The following is a 25,922-nucleotide window of genomic DNA, read 5'->3' on the forward strand; positions in this document are numbered from 1 at the left end:
AGAGTGGCTACATCAAAAGAAGATGGGTAGTTTCAGATTTCCTAACGACCATGCTAAACAAGTTAGTAATAGATTTCTCAGGCGCATCCGTGTATCTAGATCAATTTTACCCAACAAATGAGAACAAGCAACCCACTGAGAATCTTTGTGCTAAATAGCACCATGTTATTCGATGAGATGAAAAAATCACATCATGTCCCGTGATGCCAAAAATTACAGAAAGATTGCATCGAGTTGTACCTCATGCTTCCTCCCCACTGCAGCCATTGTAATCCGTCCAGATCCTCACACTCTGAATGTGTAACCTTATTTCTGATTGCAGCTAAGGTTAGGAATGTGGATAACAAGATTACAAACCTGAATGCGAGCTCCTGATTTGGCCTGTATAGACTTTATAGTCTTACCACCCTTCCCAATAATCAATCCCACCTAAAAAGAAGACAAAAATCAGAAGCAGAAGAAAAAATAGCATTGTGAGGCAATCGCCACAATACTGATTGCTGATTGATATAAAATTGACAAACAGGCACCCATGCACATGTCAAAAACTTGTGGTACCATGATAAAGTGTATTTTTTGTATGATAAGGCAAACCATCGTCCCATCGACGAAGTGCATACCTTGTTATTAGCAATTGTCATCTGGAATGTCTCAGCGTCTGGCTACGGTGCATTGTATTTCCGGCCACCAGATACAACACTGAATGACCCAGCATCAGCCTAGATTGCAAGATCAAACATTGTAATATAGATGAAAACACACAAAAGTAAGCAAAATTCTAGGAGCATAATGAGTAATACCTCTGCTATAACTTCTTTGATCAACTGTTCAGCTTTGCTTATCTGCTCAGGATTGCTAGAAAGCTCAACTTGCCTTGTCAGTGCACCAGGTTTAGCTTCATGGTCTCTCGTTACTTGAATCTTTGCTCCTAATTGAAGTTGGATATACCTAATAGTTTCCCCAGCTTTTCCAATAATAACACCAACCTACCGCAAGTCAACAATAGTGCAAGTTGAAGGGTATATAAATATCACACTTCCAGATACACTTTCTTATACGACTATACATTCAGTGACGGAAAATAAACTTTACAAAAAACTTACCCTTACATTTGGAATTTCAATCTTTTTGCTTGTACCCTGATGTCCACCATATGAGTACTGTGGTGCACTGCTCTGAGAAGATAACGGTGGGATAGAAGCCCCATGCCCTGATACAAAAACCACCATCATTCTGAATCAATTTGCTATCAACAGAACTTTTGCTGATTATCGAATTATGAACTATGAACTATGATAAATAATAAATTCATATGGGCCACGAGGCATGGTAAATGAAGAGATGCATGTATAAGCACAAAAGCAACAGATACACATTATGCTAACTGCGGAAATTAGATTGAATTAACATGCTACTTTGAGACAGTGGATACAATCAGACTTGAGTCAATACAGTGTATATGCATAGGTTCGATTTTGCATTGATGCAAGGTTTTAAAAAGAAACAAGGCATCCAAACAAAAGTATTAAACATATAGATCTACACCATGTATGAGCAGATCAATGAATCCTATAGTTTAGCAAGATCACAATAATATCTGAGATGTTTCTAGCGAGTCTATCCAGAAAATGGCATGTTGTGGAAGAAAATACTAAATGATAATGACAGTGAGTACCTCAAGATGACAAATGTTTTAGGCCCTAGACTTCTCCACGAGGTGAGGCGTGTAAAACGAGCAAAAAAAGATGAAGAACGCTGATTGATTTGGATTCACATTGCAGCTTGTTACGAAAAAACTAACCCTCCCCAGTTGCATCCCGTTGTTATATTAAGGTGATTATGGCCTGCGAGCTCTCAAAAAAGTATTCGAGATCGTAACAATAAGATTGTGCATCTAATTAGCTCACAGGTGGCAGTTTCATTAAAAATGAACCAGGTTTGAGCATCCGCAACTCACGCACATTGATGTATCGATCCGTCCCCAAAATCAAATCGTGAAACCGAGCATTGAAAACACCCCTAATAATTTTGGACGAGAAGCCGAGTCCTCCCCAACCAAGCGCAGACAAACAGATCTACGGGACCAAGCATGGGATCAACGAGAAGTCCAGTCACGCACGTGGGCGAAGACACGGCGCACGACGGCAGTGGGGGGGGGGGACTATGGAAGGAGGAGCGGTCGGCAGCAGCGAGGAGGTGGAGGAGTTGGTTGTACTGGTGAGCGGAGAGGCGGGGAACAGCATCGGCGTCAGCGTCGATGGCGGCGTCGAAAGTGGCCATGGCGGCGGACGCGTCCCCGAGGCGGGTGCAGTCGGTTAGGTTTCACGAGAGGTCGGCATTGGGGCCCTTTGAACATGGCATGCGGGCGGGGATTGCGGCGGGCGGGCGGATTGCGGAGGGTGAGCGGGGATTGCGGCGTTCGCGGCGGGCGGGCGGGCGTAGGGAGGCGGGGGCAGTCTATAGTAGTCTCTTAATAGTTAGTAGAGAAGTAACTATGGGCAAAATCTCGTCATCGAACCATTCAATGATATGTTGTCAGACCATCGACCTTGGTCCGATAAGACACAACTGTCATAGTGGTTTCACTATGTCAGAAGTAGCCGTTAGAGTGTACTGCGTGGAGCGTATGGTTCACCGCACTTTGTCAAACTAGTTTGATACTCTTGAAACCTCTTTGTTCACTCTCTAGTTAGAGTCGAAATAGGACCCAATGTTCTAACATTCACCCAATTAAAGGTTTAACGCTCCTATAGGAAAAACTCTAGCTGCTATAGTTGCACCATTTGGTTTGATGACCCCTATCAGACTGTCTAATGCAACCTACAACTCTCTAGTCTATTTATACATATCGTCAAACTCATTCACATTGGTCCAACAACCATGTCCATAGGATTCTAGATCATGCCTTTACTAGCATTCCATGTGGAGGTGTTGGAGCATCTTTATTAGTCCAACAACCCTATTTCTTAGAGTTTGATGCCTCTAAAACTTCCCAGACACTTCCAATTTCAAGAACTTTGTGACTGGGGTTTGTTCCAAATGAATTTTGGTCTCATAAGAGCTACCAAGAGCTAAAGACATCTAGTGTGCACCATACTAAACTCATTATAAGCTACAAGTTTGTACCCCTTTTGTAATACAATTAAAGGAAAACATGATCTAAGTCCTAAACTGCTCTAAGTGTCTCTTGACTCTAATCGACATGCAGGATTAATCCATCCTTAACCTCGCCATTCATCCTTTCAAACTGAAATGATTTTGATACTTAGGGCATGAAAACCATTGATTGTCCAAACAACCACGGCTATTACAATGATTTGATTTAAATTGCCTATGCAAAACATACATTAGCCACACAGATCTTGTGTCATCATTAATCACCAAAACTACTAAGGGCCTAGATGCTTTCACTCCTCAAAAGACTTGAAGTTCTCCTTTGTTTCTTCATGTTGTATAAGATTCTGATCAAGGTGTCTCATGTAACACCGGTGATGTATCTAGCCATATCTAGGCATGTCTTCTTGCATGGTATTTTGAATGCTAGCATGCCTATTGGATATGACACAAACATCATTACCTCGGCCAATAACCACTTGCCTAACAAGTATAAGGTACCAAGACCAACTATTCATATCCTCCTTTTGAATAATCCTAAATCCCAATTGAACAAGTTGGTATTCAGAATCTATTCTAATACAAATAAGTATTATGCATTCAAAATTTTCAATAAGAAATGGGCCACCAATTGAGATGATGTCTCAAATGCTTTGATGATCTACCCAAATGCCTAGAACACCATGTGCCTCTCATTCCTCATTCTACCCTCCTTAGGTAAATACTCAAAGTGCATTTCGGTTTTACAACTTTTAATGCATTAAACATTAAAATAAGGTGCTCATATGTTTGCTCCCAATCTCCATAGATAAGTTAAGGGCATGTTTTTATCTCCATGCTTTCCCATATTTCATGTAGTAATTATAGCATTGGAAGATAACCTCAACCTAGACAGAGACAATACTGGTTGGTGTTGGGGGCCTTCTTCCTCACTGAAGGTCCTCCAAGAAAAAACACCTTCGACAGGGTAATATGCAAGCAGACGCAACACGAAGGTATAAGTCGAAGCTACAATCCAGGGAGCTTCGACATGACAACGCGCCTTGAAACGAAGGGCATCACCGACTTAAAGAGTAAAAGACCATTTAGTCCATGATAACTTGTGTTTTGGTTATGATTAGTTACTAAGGACACAAATGTAATTTTGTTCGAGCTGCGTCCCGTGCCTATAAATAGGTAAATAGTACCCCTGTACTGTTCACGCTGACTTATTCACTCGCACGTCACTCTTGGACTCATACCTTCTGTCAAGCCGAAGGTACTAATATAATTTACTGTTATTAATGTTTGTCCATGATGAAATAATGAGAATATAAATAATCTGACGATTCAATATGATTGTTCGTGTTATTTTCTATGTTTCATATGTTTCTACTTTCAATGTTACATACTGAGATGATGAAGGTATGTCCTTCATAACCTTCGTCTGAAGATCATTATATCCTAAAGGAGATAATGCTTCGAAGGACGAAGGTCTTTAATCATTAACATTTTGTGTTGCCTTGTTCTTAACTCATAGCATTTGAGAACAAGTCCCCAACAGTTGGCATATGCTTCACCATGGGGCACAATTTTCTTTGCAATGAACCTATAATTGAGCTGTAAGTGGTTCTATTTTGCCTCTACAGTGGCACACACATGCGGTTAGTTGACTAATGTAATCTTTCAATGGTCTGCCTTCGTTATCCTAGTACATAGTTTCCACCCACAATGCTCATCATATGTAATGGTGTACCTTGTCTCCTTAAATGATTTCATGACCATATATGGATAGTTGTGCATCATTGAGTACTTTGGCAACCATGATTGTGAAACCACCAGGATCAGGGAAATTGTATCACTTAAGCCTTTATTAGCAATTGCCATATGGCCATGGATAAGGTCCTAAAAATTAGGAACTAGTGAACCTATCCTAGCAACACCCTCCTCAATATCTCTATTTACCTAGCACTGAGATGAGGAATTGAATGACTATCATCAGAGTCTAGACTTCTCCCCTCCACGTAAGTATTGTTATCTCTAGTAGCTCCATGTCTGAGCAATTTGAAGTCCTAGCATCGCTCAAATTATCTTCACCACTTAGATCGCCTCCATTTGCCTCATCTCCACTAGTTTCATGTTCACCAACTCCATAAGATGCATCATCATCACTCATATCGTTGTTGTCATGGTATCTGCCTGCATTATCCCAGCCATCTCCATCTATCACACCGCAATCTTCCATACCACAATATGTTGGTTGTGTGAGTACTATTTATTCTTATTGTGAAGGATCAGTTTCTATTAGTGGGTGCAATGAATCAAAAACTTCAATTTTTAGTCTTCTAACGGTACAATCCCTACGTACCACCAAAATCAAGAGATCGAACTTCTGAGGTCAACACAACTTCCTTGTAAGCGTTCCACTCGAACTTGGTAGAAATTTTTAGCAGACTCTTGATGCGTGGACCCTTTGATGACCCTACAACTACCACCCCTTCCAACCGCACAACCACATCTCCTTCAGTCCAACCCAACCTTCTTTCCGGTCAAAGAGGGTGAGTCCACAAAAAACTACACATCCTCCAACATGTCCTAAAATTCAACACTATCATCCCTTGTCCTAAGCACATGTCATCCGTGATGCAACCTCACTAATTTATCCATCTACAATAATAATGCAGCAAACATAGTCACATACCATGCTCATATCATTCAACGCAATCAAAATTATTAACTAAACATATATACCGGATAATTCAATATCTATTGTACCTAAGTTTGGCTCTACATTATAACCAACAAAATATAACTGTTGACGCCTTTTCGGAGCGCCAAATACTCAAGAAGAACCGTGGCGGTGCCCTCTGCACAGGGGCGGACGGTCCGCGCGCAGGGGCCGGACGGTCCGCGGCCTGGTGCGAGGCGCGGTGGTGCTCTCTGCGCAAGGGCGGACTGTCCGCGGCCTGGGGCCGGACGGTCCGCGGCCTGGTGCGCGGCTGGGGCTTCTGCCTGACGGCCGGACGGTCCGCGCCCTGGGGCCGGACGGTCCGCACGTACGCAGGGACGGCGGAAGATCGCCGACGGCGCCTGGATCTCGCTCCCGGGAGGGACCCCGTCGGGGAGTAGAGACCCTAGGTGGTGTCTAGGCTCGGGCTGGCCGACCTAGACTCCTCTAATCGACGTAGAGCCGAAGAGAGACGAAGAATTTGGGGGTTTGGATAGCTAAACCCAAACTAGACTAGAACTACTCCTAGGATAAAATGCGGATAAAAGTTGTATTGATTCGATTGCTGATGATTACAAATCGGCCGTAGACCTCTCTATTTATAGAGGAGGGGGGCTGGACCCTTTACACAACTGATTCCGAGCTAATCCCGCGAATATAGCTAACAACCGTAGCACAAAACTCGGAACCCTAATCTGTTCTGCGCACGCGCGGACCGTCCGGCCCACAAGCGCGGACCGTCCGGACCGCGGACCGTCCGGCCTCAGGGCCGGACCGTCCGGTCGCTCAATCTAGTGCTCAACATATGCCCCCCTGCCTTTTGGTGGAGCTGAGCAAACCAAAAGCAACTAACTCGATGTGATTACATCGGTTCTCTTAGGCATCCTGCCACATACTAGGATGGTACTGTTTGAGGAAACGCCCATTCAAAGCCTTAGGCAAGTCCTTGCCTTGTAATGTTTGTAGCAAATAGGCGTTGCCAGACATCACCTGTTTTACTTTATAAGGGCCTTCCCAGCTTGGTGACCATTTCCCGAACTTCCGGTCTTTACTCCTTAGCGGCAGAATGGTCTTCCACACCAGGTCTCCTACTTGAAATGATTTTGCCTTGACCTTCTTGTTGTAGGCCCTGGCTACCATGATCTTGTCCTTTTCTATTGCTCCCAAAGCTATCATCCTCTTGTCGGTCACCTCATCAATATTATCAATCATTGAATCATAATAATCAGTAGCAGTTAGATCATTTTGTCTGGCGAACCTGACAGCATTCAAACTTATTTCCACAAGCAACACTGCTTCCTGCCCATAGATAAGCTCAAAAGGAGATACTTTAGTAGCCCTATGTTTGGATATCCTATGAGCCCATAAAGCTTCAGACAAAATCTTATGCCAATGTTTAGGATTATCAGATATTTTCTTTTTTATCAAATTAATCAATGTCCTATTGCTAGACTCGGCCTGACCATTGGCCTGAGCATAATATGGAGATGAATTAAGCAGCTTAATTTTGTATAATCCAGCAAATTCACGTACCTCCTTTGACATAAAAGAAGTACCTTGATCTGTAATTAAGGTCTGGGGAATGCCGAATCTATGAATAATATGCTCAGTTATAAACTCGATTACCTCCTTGTGTGTCATGTTCTTTAGAGCAACGGCTTCAGTCCATTTGGTGAAGTAGTCAGTGGCAACTAACACAAACCGATGCCCCTTTGATGATGAAGGATGAATTTCTCCAATAAAGTCTAATCCCCATCCTCTGAACGGCCAAGGCTTAATAATAGGATGTAATTCGGCTGCAGGGACCAACTGTAGGTCGCCGAATTTTTGACACACTTGGCAACCCTTGTAGTACTTGAAACAATCAGCTATCATACTAGGCCAATAAAAACCAGACCTTCGCAACAACCACTTCATCTTTGGAGCTGATTGATGAGTACCACAAATTCCTTCATGTACTTCGGCCATGGCTAATATAGCATCATCTAGACCCAAGCACTTAAACAGGATATCATTGACTGTTCGGCGGTAAAGTTCATCACTCATCAAAACATACTTGAAAGCTGTTCGCCGAATGTTCTTATCTGTCCTTATATTGGGATTTCGTAGATAATTAAGTATAGGTGTCCTCCAATCATTTGCATCGGCCTCATTGTCGACCGAATTGATCAAAAGAACATTTCTGGTAACCCCGGACGGTCCGGCGTCATCACGCGGACGGTCCGCGACCTGAGAATTTGGCTTTGCACCGGTTATCAGATTTTCAGTTTTGTGAAACTTTCCTCTCTTTATCCGATAACCTGATGCATCTTGTGCCAAATCGTTAGCTCTATGATTCTCAACTCTAGAGATATGCCGAATACTGAATTCGTCAAAAGAATGAATTATGCTCCAACATTTCTCAAGGTAACTATTTAGAGTACCATCAAAACATTGATATTCTTCTAACACTTGTTGGACAATCAGCTGAGAATCACCAAATACCTTCACATGTTTTACTCCCATACCATTTAAAAGTTCTAAGCCGAATAGGAGGGCCTCATATTCAGCTTGATTATTAGTGCAATAAGTTTTCAATCGGCTAGAGAAGTCGAAGGAGACATTACTTGGTGAAACAAGCACGATGCCAATTCCTTGCCCTTCATTGCAAACCGATCCATCAAAATATAAAGTCCAAGGAGTAATAGTGAGGTATGACATGTCTAGTTCATGAATATCATTAACCCGATGTTCTATAATAAAATCCGCTATGACTTGGCCTTTCATAGACTTCAATGGTTCATAGGCCAAGTCATATTCTACGAGTGCATAAGCCCACTTACCAATTCTACCACTCATAATTGGGTTATGCAACATGTATTTGATCACATCGGCTTGACCAGAAACAGTGCAATGACTAGACAGTAAATAACATCTACATTTGGTGCATGCAAAAAACAAGCATAAGCATAACTTTTCAATAAAAGTGTACCTTGTTTCAGCATCCACCAACCTTCGGCTCAGATATGTCACCACATGCTCCTTCCCCTCGGTTTCTTGTGTCAGAACAGCCCCAATGACCTTATCCTCAGCTGCAATGTATAATCGGAATGGTACTCCTGCTCGTGGTGCTTTTAATACGGGAGCCGAAGATAAGTATTTTTTGACGAGATCAAATGCTTCTTGCTGTTCTGCCCCCCAAGCGAATTCGGCATCATTCTTAAGCCGAAGAATAGGGGTGAACGCATCAATCTTCCCGGCTAGGTTAGAAATAAACCTTCGTAAATAATTCACCTTGCCGAGAAACCTCTGTACCTCAACCTTACAGGTCGGAGGTCCCACATTCCGAATAGACTTGATTCGGTCAGGGTCTATTTCTATACCATGTTCATGTATGACAAATCCTAAAAACTTACCAGCCGACACTCCAAAAGCACATTTACGTGGGTTCATTTTCAAACCATACTGACGCATTTTATCAAAGGCTTTACGCAAATTAGCTATATGAGAACTAAACTCAGCCGATTTGACTACAATATCATCAATGTAAACTTCCACAGTGTTTCCTAACAATTCATGGAAGATCAAATTCATAGCCCTCTGATAAGTAGCACCAGCATTTTTCAAACCAAATGTCATGACAACCCACTCAAATAAACCAATGAAGCCTGGACATATAAAGGCCGTTTTAGACGTATCTTCTTCGGCCATGAAAATCTGATTATATCCGGCATTACCATCAAGGAAGCTAATAATTCTATTTCCTGATGCATTATTGATTAATGTGTCGGCTATGGGCATAGGATATTCGTCTTTAGGAGTTGCTCTATTTAAATTGCGAAAATCAATGCATACTCTAAGTTTACCTGTCTCCTTCTTCTCCACCGGCACAATATTGGAGACCCACTCTGCGTATCTGCAAGGTCTGATAAAATCAGCTTCTAGCAGCCGGTGGATTTCGTCCTTGATGCGTGGGAGAAGATCCGGACGAAATGTTCTAGCTCTTTGCTTGAAAGGTCTGAAACCAGATTTAATAGGCAACCGATGCTCTACGATCTCTTGGCTTAATCCAGGCATCTCAGTATAATTCCAAGCAAAGCAATCTGAATATTCCTTCAATAGACCGATCATCTCATTTCTAGAATCGGTCTCCAGGGTCTTGTTTACAAAAGTCGGCCTTGGAGTTTTACCATCTCCTATGTCAATCTCCTCCAAAGGATCGGCCGATGTAAACCCCTGTCCTAGTTTATCAAGATCTCTGAATTCCTCTATCATGTCCCCCACAGAGGAATCAGATGATCTTTGTGTGATGGCGGAATTTCCGGTCTCGGGGACCGGATCATCCGTAATACTGTCTTTTCGCTGTGGTAGATGCTCGGTCTTAAAGTCCGAACTCTTTTGTGAAAGACCAGACCATCCGGCCTTGGCGGCCGAACTGTCTGTGACCAAAGACTCATGAACTTTGTGTTTATTCATCATTTTAACTTTATTTAGGATTTAGCCGATTCTCCATCGGCTCTAGCATTACAGGAATGAAACCTTTCTTATCTATACTTATGAATTGATAATCAGAAAAGTCTACTCCTGTGAGACATGTAGCAGTCTCATAAGTCCAGAGTACAGGGGCATCGGCCACAGCGATGCAGGCCGATACATCAGCATGTACTTGTTCTATGTCATCGTCTACCCATTGTATCAGCATTTGATGTAATGTAGAAGGTATACATTGATTGGCGTGAATCCAATCTCTGCCTAGGATTAAACTGTAATTTCCTTCTACATCAGCGACGAAGAATGCAGCAGCAAGGGTCTTAGTCCCGATGGTTAATTCAACGGACGTGACTCCCCTGGCTTTGATCGAACTATCAGTTCCAACACCGCTGAGGGTCATGTTGGTCTTGACAAGTTCGTCATCTTGTTTACCTAATTTTCTGTATAATGAATAAGGCATCAGATTTACAGCCGCCCCTCCATCTACCAACATCTTAGCAATCGGTATCCCATCAATGTGGCCGCGCACGAAGAGCGGCTTTAAATGATTTACCGATTCTTTTGGTTTAGTAAAGGCGGCTTCTTTAGGACCAAAATCAAACTGGGCAACAACAGGTTCATCGTCGCCGATAATAGTACAATCGGCAGAAAATGTAATAATATTTACATCCATACCTGGGCGTTCTGGAGAAGCCTCGTAGTCGACCAGGTCTTCTCCCAGCAGATCGTCCTCTTCCATTGATGTTGTCGTGTCGTTGGAGGCTTCCTGGTGAACGGCGGACGGTCCGCGTGCGGGGGCCGGACGGTCCGCGCCTGGTGCAGGTCGCCCAGAGACTTCCTGGTGAACGGCGGACGGTCCGTGCGCAGGGGCCGGACGGTCCGCGCCTGGTGCAGATTGACTTTCTATTTCTGTGGCCGTTTGTTTTTTCTCAACGGCCTTCGGTCTCCATTTCTTTTGCGGTGGCGGGTATAGTGGATGTGTGTCATTAAATGTCTTTTCCGCCTCCTTCTCCTGGCTCTCCTTTGCTCTTAGGCACTGTAATTTTCTCTTTTGGGATCGTGTCAATCCCGCTGGGCACCATCGAGGCATGGAGTATTTTGGATCGACTGTTTTGATGGTAGCCGTATCCTTTTCGGTTGTGTTGGCCGATTCGCCGAAAATCATCGGCCCTTTATTATCTTCTTGTATGACAACATCTGCAGTGCCTATTTTGATGATGTCCTTTTTTGTTGCAGGCATATGCCCCCCTGCCGGATTGGTCGGCCTAGGAGGCCGAGTAGTCCGGCAATCTTGTTGGGCCTGTGCCTGGTGACCAGATTCAGCAGCGCTCAATCGGTCTTGCACTGGCGGCGCCAACCTATCAAAAACGGATGTTTGGGGTGCCCCCCAGGCGGGGTACTGTGGCATCCCAAATGGATATGGTGGCATGCCCCACATTTGATTTGGGACATATGGTGGAGGTAAGTATGTGTATAGATATGGCATAGATGGATAAGGGGGTGGAGGGGTCCATGTCGGCATGTTAGGTCTCAATTGTACAATAGGACCTTTCATTTCTTCCGATTGGTGAGATGGTCCAATCGGCCTGACCTGACGTTGCTCATGAATGGGTGAGCGGGGTCGCTTCGGTGGCCGGTCACTGGGGCCGGCCTTCTTTTTCACATATTTAGACAACAATTGATCGAAAGTCGGGCCAGGCTTGATCAGCCGACCAGCTGCTTTAAATGTATTTGTTTTCCACGTACCTATCTCTGGTCGTCGTGGTTTGAAGGTACGTGGTCGCTGCGAGTCCTGAGCATGGCCAGACCGTCCGCCAGAGTCGTCCGGACCGTCCGGGGAAGCGTCGGACCGTCCGCGTCGGGACGACGGACTGTCCGTGATGCGCAGCACGGGTTCCCGCAACTGTCTCCCTGTCTGCGCTTGCCCCCCAGTGTTAGAGGCTGTGATGGTCACCTTCAGTGTCTCCCCTCCATCGGGAGTCTTCTCGGCCACCACCTTCCTGCAAGCAACTTTACAATCTCCATCGGTCCTTTTAGCATTGCCGATGATTGTTTCCTTGCCTTTGCCTTTATCGGCTGTATTTGGCCGAACCAAGACTTTCTTGCCCTCGAAGTCAATCATGTTCATCGGAAAGGGCTCTGTATCCACCTGCATTTCCTGAAATTTCAATCGTCCTTCGTTAATGGCCGATTGAATCTGTCGCCGAAATACATTACAATCATTAGTGGCATGAGAAAATGAGTTATGCCACTTGCAGTACGCACGACGTTTTAGCTCGTCGGCGGATGGAACAGTGTGATTTATTTTAATATTGCCATTTTTAAGTAACTCATCAAATATTTTATCACATTTACCAACATTAAATGTAAACTTTACCTCCTCTTGCTGTTTCTTTTGAACCGGCTGTAAGGAAGCACAAGCCGAAGATTTAGCCTGCTTTGGCCAAACCATTTCAGCAGCGTACACTTCTGCTGATTCGTCATCTGAGCTACTTTGGTCGCATTCTACTATGTGTACGTTGTGACGCATTGTTTTAGCACTTTCTTTGCTCCGGCTTTCGCAAGCCAAAGCTCTCTGGTGTAACTGTGCTAGTGTAAAAAATTGGATGCCTTCTAATCTTTCTTTTAAATAATATCGCAGACCATTAAAGGCTAATCCTACTAGCTGTTTCTCTGCTAAATGAATTTGAAAGCATCGGTTTCTTGTATCTCGGAATCTCCGGATGTAATCATTAACCGATTCATCTTTTGTCTGTCGCAACGACGCTAAATCTACCAAATCCAACTCATAGTCACCGGAGAAAAAATGATCATGAAATTTTTGTTCTAAATCTCCCCATGATGAAATGGAATTAGGAGGTAAAGTGGTGTACCATGCAAACGCAGTTCCTGTTAAAGATAATGAAAATAAACGTACGCGAAATGCCTCTGTGTCGGCCAACTCTCCTAATTGTGCTAAAAATTGGCCTATGTGTTCACGTGTGTTCTTTCCTTGATCACCCGAAAATTTTGTGAATTCGGGTATCCTGGTTCCCTGTGGGTATGGGTGGTGATCAAATCGGCTGTCATAAGGTTTCCGATATGATTGCCCCCCAGGGACCATGCTTACTCCGAGCTTATCTCGGAACGCCCCAGCTATTTCTTCCCTCACAATATCAATGGCAGCTGGTGCAAGACCACCGGCTCTCTGGTCAAACATAGGTGGAGTTGGTTGTATATTAGTATGTTGTCGTTCCCCCCATTGGTTTGAGCTACGTGGTGCATTTCCATTTGCCCTATATGGCTCATAGGTTTGATCGTTTCTTTCCGGCCTTCTAGGTGGGGCCGGAAAGCTTTCCTGGGCTCTGGATCCTGAATTAATGGGCTGATGCATCGCATAGTGTGATGGGAAGTGTTGCTGGGGCGGGCGAGGATTCATGTAATAATCCTCCCCAAAAGACTCATGCGCGGACTGTCCGGATACGTACCCGGACCGTCCGTGGTTATATGCGGGCCGTCCGTCTGGGTAGTTTGGGTTCTGCGCCGTGTGTGGTGGCTCGGGCGCATATCTAGGTAACTCATTAAAAATAGGCCCGACTGTTGCTGGCCCGGACGGTCCGCGCTCACGTGCGGACGGTCCGGGCATGTGCAGATCGGCTGGTTTGCTGCCGATTTGCGGTTGCTTAGGGTATGTGTCCATCGGCATCCCATAAAGGGGTTGTGACTGGTCGTGACAACCTGTAGCCGATGGGTTACACGCGTTATCTCCTAACTCGACCTCGTGCGAAGGAAAATTTGCGGTACTAGATTTATCAAATGCACGCACTAGTCTCTTAAGATCGCTTTGCATACCCTCTATGATGTTCTGCATTTGTTCACGCTGATCTTCTACATAATTTCTAAGAGAGTGCAGATCGTTGGTATTACTTACATTGGGGATATCTGGCGTGGGTTGGAGCGAAGCCGGATCCGTCGCCCGATGTCGGACGACCTTGTTGTTCCTGTCCACTTTGAAGTTGGCCAAGAACTTTGCTTTCGCCTCCTAGATCATCCGCTCCTTGTGCTCTTCGAACTGGAGCTGCTCGTCAGCCGGCAAGGTTTCCCAAGTCGGCTCTATGATGTTGCTTGGAGAAATATCAGAGCTTTCCCTTGAACCGGCCATTGAGGGCCGATTTGATGAGCTTAGATGTTTCGTCCCCAGCGGAGTCGCCAAAAAGTATGTTGACGCCTTTTCGGAGCGCCAAATACTCAAGAAGAACCGTGGCGGTGCCCTCTGCACAGGGGCGGACGGTCCGCGCGCAGGGGCCGGACGGTCCGCGGCCTGGTGCGAGGCGCGGTGGTGCTCTCTGCGCAAGGGCGGACTGTCCGCGGCCTGGGGCCGGACGGTCCGCGGCCTGGTGCGCGGCTGGGGCTTCTGCCTGACGGCCGGACGGTCCGCGCCCTGGGGCCGGACGGTCCGCACGTACGCAGGGACGGCGGAAGATCGCCGACGGCGCCTGGATCTCGCTCCCGGGAGGGACCCCGTCGGGGAGTAGAGACCCTAGGTGGTGTCTAGGCTCGGGCTGGCCGACCTAGACTCCTCTAATCGACGTAGAGCCGAAGAGAGACGAAGAATTTGGGGGTTTGGATAGCTAAACCCAAACTAGACTAGAACTACTCCTAGGATAAAATGCGGATAAAAGTTGTATTGATTCGATTGCTGATGATTACAAATCGGCCGTAGACCTCTCTATTTATAGAGGAGGGGGGCTGGACCCTTTACACAACTGATTCTGAGCTAATCCCGCGAATATAGCTAACAACCGTAGCACAAAACTCGGAACCCTAATCTGTTCTGCGCACGCGCGGACCGTCCGGCCCACAAGCGCGGACCGTCCGGACCGCGGACCGTCCGGCCTCAAGGCCGGACCGTCCGGTCGCTCAATCTAGTGCTCAACAATAACTTTATAAGCGAAGTTGCTATTTTTCCCCATCAGTAAACAAGTAACCCTAGTAGCCAAATGAACAATCGGTAGAGGGTTCTAACCACCATAACTTAGCAAAACAAGAATATATACCATACTACAAATAGGTCACCAAATACCTCTCGATCGATGCAACAGAGTTGGTGGCCTCTCAAGATCTTCACAGAGCTCAAAACAGATACCGTGTACATCACCATCAGCACACATACGCACCAGCAGCCAGGTTGTTAACAACCCCTCTCTCCAAGCTTTGGACCGTAGCTCGCAGACGACACACCAACAATAATTCAGCGGCTCAAGAAGCTAGCTAGCTGCTAGCCACCACCACCCTCTTCACGTACCCTTCGCGGTGTATGCGTCCAAGATTGGGGGGGCCGGCCTGGTGGCCAGCTTGCCGCTGCAAGCCACCGGCCTTCCTAGCTAGTCCTGGACAAGCTGCGACAAGACACCACGGCAAAGTGAAGGCGTAAAACCACGCATACTCTAGTCCTAGCTGCGTGTGGACCTCTTCATTTGTTGTTCTTTTTATTCCCATTCGTCGTTAACAATTGCAAACCGTAGTGCCCCTGGGGGGTCGTCATTTTGTACTATGCAAGCCTTTTCCGATCTGACCTCTTGCGTCGCATTATTTTATAGCGACATGACCTTTTGATTCTGGTTTGGTCCGGTACTTCTTTCGTTTAGAATTCATTAGAGCAGAATGTTGCTGGAGGACTTTAATTTGGATTTACGGAGCCAGCATAAAACAAACACCTAAAGAATCTGAAGTTTTTTTGCCATGTTTTTGTTCTCTTATAATAATAATGATGATTATTATTATTTACAGTGTCAGATAAGCACGTACTACCTCCGTTCTCGAATATTTATCGCATGTTAGTTCATTTCTCTACTATAATTAAAGCACCGGTTTCAACGGTCGATCGTCCTGCGTCATCTTTTTACAAGAAGTCCATACATTTCTTTTAAATCAACTCAACGTAAAATATTAAAAAGCAGTGCAGCAGGTGGGTTTTGAACCCACACCCTGATGAAAGTCAGACGTCCACGACACCGACTTCGTCTGACACCAGCCTCGACACCGACTCGCGCAGTGGCTATTGCACGTCCACGAGCACGTTTCACATCATACGCGTACCATCGTTTTCACCATCGTCGGACGTCCTGTTCGTCTTCCCGGCCTTTGCCCTGTTCTTCCTCCACAACCTGCTGCCCCACCCACGGTCGCAGCCGCGAGCCGACCGACGCTCGTCGACACGGGTACGGGGCGAGTCGGTCGTGCTTCTGGCCTTTCTCCGTGTGTGTCGTTGAGGAGGACATGATGGCGCCTGTCATGCTTAGGTTATCTTAGCGATGAGGAGTCCAGGTCTGAGACATTGGACAACTAAGGCCCTTAGCATGCCAGCAGTCAGCATATGCTACAGAGTTGGTGGTTATGTTGTGTCGCTTTGGCGGGTCCAGGGCTGGGAAGACACTCGCATTCTCTCGCCCCTTCTCGGACTGACGCCTTGTGCGGGTGCCTCTTTGTTTGGAGCTGCTCCGGCTGGGCTTCTTTCTCCGCTTGCATGTTATCTCCCTATATATGTAGCGGTATACTACCTATGTCGCCTCCAGATACCCAGATCTTCGTCGTGTCCTTCTCCGGCAACGAACAAGTATGCCCGCCTCTTCCCTTCCCCTCCTGCTCTATGAAACCTTGGAAGTGGGGGAGCCAAGGGATGGGGTCTCTTATTTGCTGCCTATGGTACTCGTCCGTTCATAAAAAACATTATGCGAAGAGTGGAGACAACCAATAAAAAATATTCAGATCTTTTTGATGGATAATTTACGTGGGTATTATTGTGAGCCGTCGCAATGCACGGGTAACCGACTAGTTTAAATTAAAACGCGACAAATAAAAAAATAAAGTATTTGATACGTGGTAAAGAAGGCACAGATTTCACGGACCTATATATTCGATCGATGGCCACTTTGACGGCCTGGATTGTCCCTTTCCCGATGAGCTATAACAACGATGAGCTATAACAACGCTACATCACTCACACGTATGGTGATAATAGATTTTAAATTTTACATTATAAGATTTAAGAATCGAATTTTATTTATAATTATTTTTGAACTAAAATTTATTTAAAGCCTTATCAAAGTATTTAGATCGTGATCCATTATCACATGTACCAACGCATCTATGATGGAGCTGAGTTTTAATCGATCCCAGGAATTCTGTGGTTCTGAGAACACTGGACTGGCCACAATAAGTCGATCTGTTTGTATTTTTGTGATCTTTTCTAGTTTAATAAACATACTGTTTGTATTTTTGTGATAACTGCGTGGTAAAGATGAAGACCGTCGCATCTGTTGTCGTCCAATACTTGAGAGCAGCATACTTGCAGTTTTGGACTGACCATTGGATCTTGCAGCAGGGATAGGGATAGGGGTTCAGCTAGTAGTTAACTTATTATATATATGAACAAGAGCAACAAATTCTGAGCCAAAGTTTTGGACTAACCATTGGCATGCATGTGTCAATTAATTCAAAAACGATCTGGAATCTAGTGTCTAGGCATTTGCATATATATACACATCTGCACACTGAATCAGAGTCCATGAATTGGATTGGATTACCTCCATCTCGATAGGAAAATGTAACAACTAACAAGCAAGAGTGTAGTCCAATAAAAAACAGATGATAGAACAAAGGTCCGTCACCTAGACCAAAAGAACTAACTAAACCAGAGAACTAATTAGGTCAGGCACTACCGCAATCCGACTCTTTGCCTAGTGCTACGCGCTTAGCCGAGTACTTTTTGTCGGGCACTCGACGAAGTCCTACTCTCGGTAACGACCATATTTACCGAGAGCAGGACACTCGACAGAGGGAAACACTCGACAAAGAACGTATTGCCGAGTGCCAAACGCTCGACGAAGGACCGTCAGCAGCCGTCTATAGCTGACGGTTGTTACCTTTGCCGAGCGCCAGGTTTTGGCACTCGACAAAGTAGCTTCTTTGCCGAGTGTCACAAGACCGACACTCGGTAAACCGTGATTTGGCGAGGGCCATCCTTGGACACTCGGTAAAGTATATTTTTCTTTTTTTCTTTTCTCAACCAAACTTTTTGTAGGATGTTCCTACACTATGTAGACTTAAATGTTCTATTTTGGCACAATTATAAAAGTGTTTGCTATAACTATTAGATTTAGTTCGTTTAATTGAATTTCGTCGGATAATTCAGATTTGAACTGCAAGTCACTCGAAAAATAGAAAACCATGAATGCAAAAATGATATTCATGTTAGGTAACACAAGTTACGACCGATTTCAGGAGCAGACTAGAATTTTCGAGCATCATGCTCACTAAACATGACTGTGAACTTGCCATCAAGTTGTTTAAAATTTTTATAAAACACAAACAAAGTCAGAAAATTATGAAACTTGTCCACATGTCATGATATCATATGTAGAGGCTGTGATAAAAATTTGATAATGTTTCGAGAAATTTATGACGCACTATGTGTAGAAACCTAGCCGGTCTACATTGAAACTCTATGATTTCATGTGTAGGCCACTTAGGGAACCAATCGTACCAGTCGACCAGGAGTTGAATTTAGCAATTCAAAATTTACTTCAGTCATTTAATGATTAATAAAATATAGCAGTTACAAACATTCAGCTATCCAACGTTTTTATGTGAATGAGTGGAGGCGCGACAATGAAGAATTGTGAATGTTGGGGTGGCACGACAGTGAGTTGGGCCGGATCGAAGCAAAGTTGTTTAATTGTAGACGGTGGTGGTGGCTCCAATGTTGACTGAGCGGAGGAATTACCGACGAGCAAGGCGTGACTGAGTTGGACGCGGCGAGAATCGATTAAGTGGGTTGACGTGCAGGGTGGTTCAGTGGACTACTTCAGTGACGAACCACTCTGGATGATGAATATAGTCCCCATACACACATGGACGCACTATTCATCACCTAGAGTGATGAACAAAAAGGTCCATCACCCAAACTAGCCTACCATCGCTAATTAACCCACCCTCCAACAAGTCACACCCCTGCTTGGCCATGCATCTCCCGACCATGCCCCCACTCGCGCGCTTGCTCGGCCAAGCCCGGTTAATCACACCTTCACTCATCGTGCCTTGGCTGCTAATTCCTCCACCGCGTTGACCAACCCGCCGTCGTGCCGATCCCCACCGCCCCTAACATCCGCAATGGCTGAAGTAACCCATGGCTGAATATTTGTTCCTATTATACGTTGAAGTAAACCTTGAATGACTAAACTAACTCTTGAATGACTGAAAATTTATTCGTGTTGTACGTTGAAGTAAATTTTGAATGGTTGAAGTAAATCTTGAATGGTTGAACCAAACCTAGAATGGTTGAATGTTTGTTCTTGTTGTACGTTGAAGTAAACATTGAATTACTAAAGTCAACCTTGAATGGCTGAACAAAACATTTAATGGCTGAAACTAAACCTTGAATGGTTGAATATTTGGTGTTGCGCATTGTAGGCAATGGATGAATCATTCCCATTAATTGTGTGTGGCTGGTGCGGTTGGTTCCTTGATCCAATTGATTTTCCTGGCGCGGACCCCATTTATTGCATGCAACTGGTGTGGATGGCGCTAGCGCGATTAATCAGTTGGGCTAGTTCGGTTGGACCTTTTAATCCAGGAGTGGTCCATCGCCCTATATGATGATTAGCTCTTTTATATATATAACATCAATTGCTATACACTAAATGTAGTGCTAAAGAACATGTTGTTATCAAATAATGTAAATATGGATCGAACATTACTGACAAAATTTACGTGAAAAATCATTGTGAGAAAAAACCATAAACGTCAACCTACAGTCTTCACAATATAAGAAGAATTTACAAAATGCAAGGAATACAATGTGTTGTTTGTCTTCCTATGTGAATTACTAGATGCATATATATAGCAAACAAATTGCAATTCAATATGCAAACAAATCCCCACAAGACTAGCATTAGCATTCCGATCAAATTCCAACTTGAGATGAATTCTGTATTTTAGGAAATGAAGTATTATCAATCAAGTCATTTTAATAATAAATATTCATTGACACCAATGTCACTATGACTTTAATTGCAATGTCAAATAAACCTACACATAGCTGAAACTTAGCTACAGTAACATTCTTTACAATATATCAACAAGTTTATCACAAGTGTTTATCTTGCATGGCTTAACATCACCTTTAGCAATGACATCTCGAATAAAGTGACATCTCACATTAATCTATTTTCCTCTCTCATGAAACTTCTGAGCTCTAGTGAGACAAATAGCACTCTAGCTATCTCAATATATAGTAATGCAAGATGTAATCCCGCAAAAGTTTATTGTATAAACCTCTTGACCAAATAGCTTCTTTATAAGATTTAGAAATATACATATATTCAGTTGTTGTAGTAGACAGAGCAATAGCATGTAAACTTATTTTTTAGCTAACAACATAACTAGCAATGACGAAAACATAATCTTTGAGAGACATCCTATTATCCAAATCAGCGACATAATTAGAATCAACATAACCAAGAAGCCCATCTCTAGATTTTCTAAATTTCAATCAGACATTAAATGTACCTTGCAAATATCTAAAAATCCGCTAAATAACCCTCTAATGCTCCTTACCAAGATTATCCATGAATCTACTGACCACATGTAATGTGTGACATAAATCAAGATGAGAACAAACCATAGCATACATAAGAGAACCAACTGCACTAGAATATGAAACTCTAGACATGTACTCAATATCATCATCTGACTCTAGACATAAAGCCGAGGATAATCTAAAATGTGTAACTAATGGAGTACTCACTAATTTTGCATTTTGTATATTAAAACTACAAATAACATTTTTAATATAACCTCACTAATCGAGGTATAACTTGCTAGATTTTTTATCTCTAACAATTACTATGCCAAGAATTTTCTTAGCTACAACTAAGTCATTTATCGCATTACTCATATGCGCCTTCAATTTAGCTAATTCTGATTTTTCTTTTGCTGGAGAAGCAAATGAATGCTTAATGTCGGTGTTTCGACCCCGGGGGGTCCCTGGACCGACGAGTAAATTGTCGCTGCGTGTCCCAGCCCAGATGGGTCGGCGCGAGACGGAACACAAGGGGGAGCAAAAAAGGGAACCGCGGCTCGTGTTGTCCTGCGCCCAGGGCGGATGCGCTTGCAGTAGGGGGTTACAAGCATTCGCGAGGGAGAGAGAAAGAGAGAGCCTGTCCGTCAGCCCATTCTCCCGCGCGGCCACCTTTTTTGTACGAGGGCCCTGGACCTTCCTTTTATAGATGTAAGGAGAAGGCCTAGGTGTACAATAAGGGTGTAGCAATGTGCTAACGTGTCTAGCAGAGAGGAGCCAGAGCCCTATGTACATGCCGACATGGCTGTCAGAGAGGTGTTGGTGTCCTGTTCATGTGATGTCGTGGCTGTCGGAGGAGCGCTTAAACCCTGTAGAAGCACAGCTGTCGGGGCTGTCGGGTCCTTGCTGACGTCTCCTTGCTTCCGTAGGGGGCTGAGAACCGTCGTCGTCATGGAGCACGCGGGATGCCATCATTACTTGTTTACCGGGGCGAGCCAGATGGGATGTCGGTCTTGTTCCCCGTAGCCTGAGCTAGCTAGGGGTAGGGTAATGATGTACCCCCTGCGGCATGGTCGGTCCGAGCCCGAGGTCGGGCGAGGCGGTGACTCCTCCGAGGTCGAGGCTAAGTCCGAGCCCTGGGGTCGGGCGAGGCGGAGACCGTCTTCTAGGGTCGAGGTTGAGTCCGAGCCCTGGGGTTGGGCGAGGCGGAGACTGTATTCCGAGGTCGAGGTTGAGTCCGAGCCCTGGGGTCGGGCGAGGCGGAGACCGTCTTCTGAGGTCGAGGCGGAGGCTGAGCCCAGGGGTCGGGCGAGGCGGAGCTTCCTATGGCGCCCGAGGCTGGACTCGGCTGTTGTCAGCCTCACCCTGACGGGTGGCACAGCAGTCGGAGCAGGGCAGGCGACGCTGTTTTCCTGTCAGGTCAGTCAGGGGAGGGGCAAAGTGACTGCGGTCACTTCGGTCCTGTCGACTGTAGAACGCACGTCAGGATAAGGTGTCAGGCGATCCTTGCATTGAATGCTCATGCGATCCGGTCGGTTGGCGAGGTGATCTGGCCAAGGTCGCTTCTCCGTGAAGCCTGCCCAAGCTGGGCCTCGGGCGAGTCGAGGGTGCGCCTGTTGCTTGAGGGGGCCCTCGGGCGAGGCGTGAATCCACCTGGGTCTGCTGCTCCTGCCCGAGGCTGGGCTCGGGCGAGGCGAGATCGCGTCCCTTGAGTGGACGGAGCTTTGACCTGTAATGCGCCCATCAGGCCTTTGCAGCTTGTGCTGATGGTGGTTACCAGCCGAGATTAGGAGTCTTGGGGGTACCCCTAATTATGGTCCCCGACAGTAGCCCCCGAGCCTCAAAGGGAGTGTTGGTACTCGCTTGGAGGCTTTATCGCACTTTTTTGCAAGGGGACCGGCCTCTCTCGGTTACATTTCGTTCCGATGGGTGCGCGCGAGCGCACCCGCCGGGTGTAGCCCCCGAGGCCTCGGAGGAGTGGTTTGACTCCTTCGAGGTCTTAATGCCTTTCGTGATGCCTCGGCCGGTTTGGTTGTTCCCTCATGCGATCTGATCGTAGTCCGGGTGCATGGTCAGGTTCCGAGTTCTCGGGCTGGTATGTTGACGTTGTCAACGGTTTGGCCGGAGCCGGGTTTGCGAGAGCAGCCCCCGAGCCTCCGCACACGGTCAAGGACTGACTCGGCTTTTATCATATGCCCCTTCGTCGCCTTTCCGCAAGGAGGAGGGGGGAAAGCGCCATGTTGCCCTCGGAGGGCGCCGAACATGGTGTTTCCAGTGAGTTGCTAACGGGTGATCCGATTGGACGCCCATGCCCCGTTCGATAAGGGTCGGCTAGTGGCCCAAAGGCGCGCTCCAAAAGTACCTGCAGGTGATTTGCCGGACCCGGTCCCGTTTGATAGGGTCCGAGGGCTCGATGCCTCCCTCTGATGGGATTCCGTTACAGAATCGCTCCTGCTGGTCTCGGAAATGTCCTAGGGTACCTCGGGAGCGTAGCCCGAGCCTCGGCCATGTATCGGACATACCCAGAGTCATCCCTCGCTCTGCGTGTTCTGAGGTGGCTGTCGAACCCTTCGGGGGGCCAGCCTTCGAACCCCTGATCAGTAGTGGGCGCGGAGCCCGAGTGGCCTGAGGCGGCTGTCGAACCCTTCCGAGGGGCCAGCCTTCGAACCTCTGACCAGTAGTGGGCGCGGATCCCGAGTGCTCTGAGGCGGCTGTCGAACCCTTCCGAGGGGCCAGCCTTCGAACCTCTGATTAGTAGGAGGGCTCGGGGCCCGCTTCCTTCGCAGAGAAGGATCCCTTTCGGAGTATCCCCCTTCCCGGTCCCTGTAGCAAGAGAGAGAAAGGGGAAGAGGAAAAGGATAGGAAATTGAACGATGTGGCGCACCTTTTTTGACGCGGTCATTTTGGCGGAGGTGAAGCGTTGCCCGCTTCGCCTGCCAAAGGTGTCGCCTGCCCTGCCGCGAAGTTAATGCGACGAGAAAAGTAGTTGGCGGGGCAGCCGTTGTGTGAGCAATTCGAGGGACGGAACACGGGCGCGTCGTCTTCACGCCGTGGGAGAGGGCTCCCCTGCTGCCCCAGGAGGGGATGTGAGCCTGCATACGATTTGACTGCTGCTTCCGCTCGCCTGCCACCGCCATTACTGCCGGCCCACTTTTAGCCATATCGACCATCGCGCCTTCTCCCGCGACTGACTGACCCGTGACAGATGCGCCTGGTTGGCACGGTTGGGCTATGCGCAGGGTTGCCTCGAGTCGCGGCGCCGGTTCCGCAGTCGAGGAAGCGCGGCATTGGCGTAAGTGGCGGTGCAGTTATTCGCACGTAGTAACTGTCGCGCCAGTTACATGATGTGTGGGCCTAGGCCGCCACGCTGGATGCATCGAAGTCGAAGGGGTGCATCCCCTTGGTGCAGTTGCATGCCTCCTGCATGGCGGTCCGCCCTTTCACCCGCTGGTTTGGGCGAAAGTGGAGGAGTGCTTGTAACCGCTGGGCAGTTGCACGCTCCGCGCGCAGCGGTTTGGCTTCTTCTGTCCTGGGCCAGCTCACATGACGCGTGGGACCCAGCCCCCGTGTCGTAGGGGGAGGACCTTTGAGCGCGTTGGTGAAGACTTAGCCCACGACGCCTGAGGACGTGAGTGGGGTGAGTCGCCTTTAAAAAGGGATCAACCCCTGAGTGGTAGCCATGCCTTCTGTCTCTCCTCATGCATTGCGCTGTTCCGCCTTACGAGCCCCCGGATGGGGAGCGCCCGTGTTGCCTTCGTCTTGCCGCTATTGGAGGAGCGCAACTTCGCGGAAGTTGGCACCTTTCAGCCATCGCTCGGCTTCAAGGATTTTCATCAGGCAGCCCGGCTGCATCCCCTAACCGACGGTCACCCAAGACGGTGACCACCAGTTCGATGGTGGAGAGAAGCAAGCCGGGCTGCAGTCTCTGCCCCGCCCTCAGCTTCAAGGATCTTCATCATCCTTGCTGGGGCGGAGGGCGAGCTGAGCCGGGGCCTGCCTTCGCGTGGGCTGGCGTCTCGCTTCTTCCTCCGGCTCCTGGGGGTGGAAACCATCCTCCAGCTCTGCGGCGGAGGCGTCCTCCAGCCATGCCGGGGAAGGCGAACTGCTGCTGCCCAGCCAGGGTGCAGCATTCTGTCCTCTGTCCGGGCGACGGTGGCCAGCCGCACCAGGGGGTCTCACAACACGTCGTACGCCACGAGGGCGGTACTCGTGTTCTGGGACGGTCCCATTCTTGTTTTCGTGGCGAGGACGAGAGTGAGGACCTGCCGATGCGCTTTGGGGCGACCGGCGCTCGCTGGCGTGATGTTGGTGGGCAGGTGGACACCGCCGTCGGTGTTGAGGTGGTGGCAGCTGGAGAAAGCTTTCTCCGCCGACGAGACCATCAGCGCCACCCGCGGACCGACCTCCGGGTCTTTGGCTTTAATGTCTGGTTCTCGTCCCTCGAGTGGGGACGCGAACGAGAGCCTTCCAGCGGTAGCGTCCGCCCTGGGACCATCGCTGCTGCTGCAGAGGTCGCCGGCGAGTCACCCGGAGTTTGTCGTCCCGCAGGCTCTCCGATGTGGAGGTTGTTCATACCCGCGGGAGTGGAACCGGAGTTCCGTTTGTAATGGCACCTTGAGTGCCGGTGTCTATTCATTGTGGCTGTCGGGGCCTGAACATCCTGGTATTTTGGGTGCAATACCGTGTTCCCTCCTTGTTTCGAGTACCAGGGCTCGCCTGTCGGCTAGCTGAACCGCTTAACCGAGCGTGAGTTGCTCTGTGCGGAAAGCGACGAGTGAGGTATCCGTATCCCAGAGGCGTAGGAGTCCCTCGGCTCGGTCGGCCTTGCCACCCGAGGCTTCTCTTGCTCAGTTAAAGAAACCCTCGGCCGCTGTGCGATGAGCCGGAGCCAGAGGCAGCGGTGTCAGCATGGACAGAAGCGGAGTTGGCTCGAAAAGGGGGCTTCGTCGGCCGAGGAGCAGGGGACTTCCCAGGTCGAGGAGGCGTAGCAACGGCGGCTGGAACCTGGCCAGGTCGTCCACTAGCGGGACCAACCCTGGAGTCGGGCTGCCGAGGCCATGAGCCGGGCTGATG

At 47.3% G+C, this 25,922-nt stretch overlaps 1 long non-coding RNA gene across 1 annotated transcript; it reads right to left on the reverse strand.

The window, feature by feature from the left end:
* Positions 1 to 684: 684 nt before the first annotated feature.
* On the reverse strand, positions 685 to 1,206 carry LOC111589516 (uncharacterized). Its single transcript, XR_002748549.1, has 3 exons — positions 1,104 to 1,206; positions 801 to 986; positions 685 to 719 (listed from the first exon to the last, which is right to left on the reverse strand). It is a non-coding gene; the product is annotated as an uncharacterized lncRNA (long non-coding RNA).
* Positions 1,207 to 25,922: the final 24,716 nt, after the last annotated feature.

This window comes from Zea mays, chromosome 6, assembly GCF_902167145.1.
Source record: "Zea mays cultivar B73 chromosome 6, Zm-B73-REFERENCE-NAM-5.0, whole genome shotgun sequence".
Lineage (NCBI taxonomy): Eukaryota > Viridiplantae > Streptophyta > Magnoliopsida > Poales > Poaceae > Zea > Zea mays.